This window comes from Cryptomeria japonica, chromosome 4 (assembly GCF_030272615.1).
Source record: "Cryptomeria japonica chromosome 4, Sugi_1.0, whole genome shotgun sequence".
Classification (NCBI taxonomy): Eukaryota; Viridiplantae; Streptophyta; class Pinopsida; order Cupressales; family Cupressaceae; genus Cryptomeria; species Cryptomeria japonica.
Window position 1 is genome coordinate 265,409,522 of NC_081408.1, and position 4,982 is coordinate 265,414,503.

The window sequence follows — 4,982 nt, forward strand, 5'->3', positions numbered from 1 at the left end:
TACAACATTGTTCACTATTATAGGGAAGCAAGTCAGTTAGTGGACTCATTAGCTAACATGGGATGTGAATCAAATGAGGAGGGAATTTTTCCATCACCCGTGCAGGTCCAAGAAGACAAGTGTCTCAGATCACAAATAATTTTTGATGTGACACCTTGTTCCCAATCTGATTGATTAGCCTAATGTTTGTTTTGTTGTGGATGTAGATCTCCTCACTCGCAACATTGGAGTAATTCAAAATTTCTCCTAAAGCCCCAATTTATGAAACTAGTTGTTGTTTAAATTTAAATGTTATCTTCAGACTCACCTTGTGGTGTGGGCAGTCTTCGTGCCAAGGTTAGCCAAGTCACTATTGATTGTGCTGCGAGGGCACATCCAAACTATCGGTTCTTTCTGTGGAGTAGGAGGGGTTTGTCATTTCAACATCTAATAATGTTGGCATGAAAGTACGGGATGAAATCAACTTGTCGAAATTGAAAACTTGCATGCTCTGGGTACCATACCAATATCTTCTCACATGGGAAAAGGCCAATTATCCCTTGTCTTAGGAAAGCTCGAGGTACTACAAGCATGTGGAACTAAAAAATATGACACATGGATTCTCTTTGCTGCATTCCTAATATCTTCATACCTATGTAGGATCTCAAATTTAGAAAATATTAGGGTTCCCACACATTTGAAAGCTTGCACATCATTTCATGGAATAAATGTGATCAATTCAGGCCATTGCAAAGGACTTTCGTGGAAGTCTAAGGACAAGGTATGAATACAACTATGATGGTTTACACAAGTTACAAAAAATACATGGCATCACTCCCTCATCGACTCCCTATATTCTGGCCATTTGTAGCATGTGTCATCAGAATTATAGGTCTGGACCTCAGTTGGCAAAGCACAAGCTTTCCTTGTTTGCATTTCTCATTGGACATGTATGGCCCTTTGAATCTACTTGGTGGGAGGTCATCATGGTTTAAGGAAGAATGCTATCGCTCATCCTCTGAGATTCTCTGACTCATTGGCAATCCCATGTGCAAATAGTAAGTGGGCGGTGAGGACTATTCTTGGGGAAGAATGGATAATAGCTAATCTGATGGCTTCTTCAAACTTGGTTGCTTCCAGGTTAGCATCTATGGTGATGGATCTCACCCAGTCACAGGACTACACAAAGATGATAGAGGGGTTTTTTGTACATCCAAAGCTGTTTACTTGGGAAGAATTGAACTCGCAGTTGGAGAAATATGACTTGTTTTCAGGGGAGGTGTGGTGGGGAGGTTTTTTAAATAGAGATCTCTTTGTGTTTGACTTAGTACCAAGATCAATATTCCTTTCCTTCATCTATGGATTGGGATATGCTTCTCCTCACACCTTTTTCCATTGGGTTCAATAGTATGCACATTAAATTAGAGAACCACTGGCTTCAATCGTAATGGCAAAATTCAAGTCTGTTTGGAAAATTTGTGAACATGCTCAGGTTGATCCTCATGGCTATCATTCATCGTTTCAATTCCAATGGAGACCGCCTCATCTCAAGAATCAAGAAATTTAAAATGAAGGTTTCTTTGGATGGGGTGGCGGGTTTGTATGTTGTTAGAAGCAGGGTATAATCGAGCATGACAACTTCAAACATTGAAGTTTTTTGATAATCTGCTCCTTTGTTTGTAAGGGGTTAGTTTTTGCTATCAAATCAGGTAAGGATTGGTGTTGTAATGCCCCGCCAGGAACCCCAAAGGAAAAACAACAAAAAGAGTGAAACATTTTTTATTTTTTTTAAAGTATAAATCACAATAAGTGCATTAACTACTACATTGCACAATAATAAGACAAGCGGAAGACTACACCAGATTCCTAAAGGGTTACTAGTGAAGAATTGAACTAAAGTTAAATTCCACAATTATGATTAATCCAATTAACCATCAATAACTCAAAGAACATAATAAGCCATAAGAAATAATAAATTACTCCATTTAAAAATTGAAAGGATACAATATAATTTCTCTTCAATAAAGCATTTACACAAATCATATAGAAAGCTGATAAGTCACATCCAAAACTTAGTATAACATTGACCATAAAAATACATGGATTCCAATAATACATATAAAGATTACAACTTTACCAAATTACAAGGTTACATAAATTCATTGATACAATTGACCACATAGGTCTCCAAAGAACAATAATCTCCAACATGAGATAGAGCATGAGTCATGAACCACAAGAACAACTGTGAAGCCAATCCTTGCATGAAGGTACGAACAAGAACATCCAATGGGAAGTGGCACTACCACCCGACCATGTGATCCCAAAATGGAATCACCCCACCATGCTAGGAGATAGAAGAGGACCCTCAAGCAAGCATAAACAAGACATGGATGACAGAAAAAATGACTCCATGATAGTACAATATGACTCCACAATATTTCTGGTGACTCAACATCACAATACTCAAGTGACTCGACATCACAATACACAAGTGACCCTAAAGAGATAGTGTCATCGCATAGCTTATGGTGGTTACCTTGGTAGGCCTCCATAGGTCCCGACCCCCATCTTGGGTTATCCTAGTAACCTATCTCGAACCTACGTCTCCATCTAAGTCTCATGCGGACCCTACCAACCCTTCATGAAGACAAGGTGGTCAGTTTTCCATTCCAAGCCTTTCCACTACATCTTGAGCCTATACGAGAACTCAACCATGTGCAGGGTACAATATCTTATATAATGTTCTAAACTACCCACCTCCTAATCAATTATTAGGTTATCATTTATTAACTGACTTTCAAGGGGTTATCCTGCCATCCACTTTGGGTGTGGCCCCCACTCGAAAGCCACTCTCTCAAAGGACACTAAAAAAACATGGTCACTCCACGAGGACCCTATGGCGAAACAAATAGCCATAATACCAATATCCAAATACAAGTGGTCAAAACAAGACATACTAACTCTTGGTTAACCATAAGGAAAAATACTACATGGTTAAGACAACGAGGTCATTATACATCTGCTGGTCAAAAGATACCAAATACACCATAATAGGATGACTGAATTAAAGATGAGAAATAACCACAAATAATACTCTTTGCAAGGAAATCTAATTTCACCAAGTCCGCACTCAGACAATCTTTGAGAAAACAACACCATAAACACTTGCAAAATTCATGGATTGAAAATTAAATAAAAACACCCTATATTTGATGCATCATGCAAAAACGTCATTCATTTCTATATAATTTTCAATTCAATATTCCAACTAGTAATAAAATCCATATTAATTATTTACCCAAATAAAAATATGAATTATATTAAACACATTCTCTATTTCCCAAAATTAAACCCAATTTCAATAATTCGATTTAATTACCAAGCCTTGATTTATAATAAAATAAATCTATATATAAATATTTCCAAAAAAAATCTAATAAATTAATATTAAAACCAACATATAAAAATTAACTCATAAACTACCATACAAACTCACTTTTAAATTTAATTGCAAAATGATGAAATTGCGGTCACGTTGAACACGCACCGTGAGGGAAAAAGGCACGCGGAGGGCAAGGCCCTACCCGTGGTAGTGTTGCTGCCGGAAGTAGCAGACACTACCTTCTGGTAGTGCTGCTACCGCCGGTAGAAGGCACTACCGCTTGTAGCAACCACTACCGATCAATAGTGCTGCTACCGATCGGTAGCAACCCTACGTACTGGTAGTGCTGCTACCCGCATAGCAGTCACTATCATTCGGTAGTGCGACCACCGCGGTAGCCAAAACACTACCATCCCACATGGTGGGATTAGCTCGCCACGTGGGCATGGTTAAAATTATTTTATATTTATTATTATTATTTTTGAATTTTATTGAAAATTAAAACATTCTCGGAACATTTACTGGTAAAAGACCTAGTAACAACATATTCAAATTTTGGCATGAAATCTTTTGATAAGGAAATTTGAAAACTAATTCAACACAAAATCCCCCAAATACATAAAGCTTTTGGGCAACAATAGATGAATTTACAAGAGATGAGAAGGATTTGACAAATTTCTTCACTTCTCATACATAGGAAGAATCCTTGCATTATGAAATGGGTAAATTGACAATTTTTGCCAACACAAACCCCAAATCATGGGCAAATAGAAATTAGTAACCACACAGAAAACTAAATCTATTTCTTTCTATACCAAATAGAAGAGATAAATCAAGAACTAGATTTTGCAAGAGAAAATAACAAACAACAAATAGAAAGATGAACCATTTCATTCTCATATGCACACATTTGATATGAATTCAACAAAATCATCAATAACAACTACTCTTTCTTTCAATCCAACATTCAACAAGAATCTACAAAGAGATTTTACAATTTTTTTTTAAACACACAAGAAGCAAACTAAAAACATTCAAAATTTAATAGCAAAACAAGAAGATTATCCAACCTTAAAAGCAATCTAGGAAGCAAATTTGTTGAAGAATCCCAATCTTGCAAACCAAATCGAACTCCCAGTTCCTCTTCCAAAATGGTTTTCCAAAATTTTAATTCAAAAATCTGCCTCCTTCCCGTGAACTTCCAGGAATATGTGAGAAAAATATAATCTCAATCTAAACTTTTAGGTTGAAAAGTTTTTTCCCAGCCAATCAGAATAAAACTATTTAAAAAGTAAAGGAAATCAGATTTTACCTTCTTCATAAATGATTCTTTTTCAACCAAAATAAAATACAAAAGTCAAATGGAAAGGTAAAAGGGAAAAGCTTTTATTTATTTTATTTCATTTCTATGATACTTTCTTTCAACACAAGCATTTAAAATTTAAATGGCAAGGCAATTACTTATTTATTTTTCCAATATATTAATACAACTTTAACACAATAAAATAAGCCAATTTCATCATTTAATTCTAGCAGTATATTTATTTAATTAAATCAATAACCTCGAGAGCATAATAGTTAACTAATTATGCCAACCCAAAAATAGCATCATTCACTC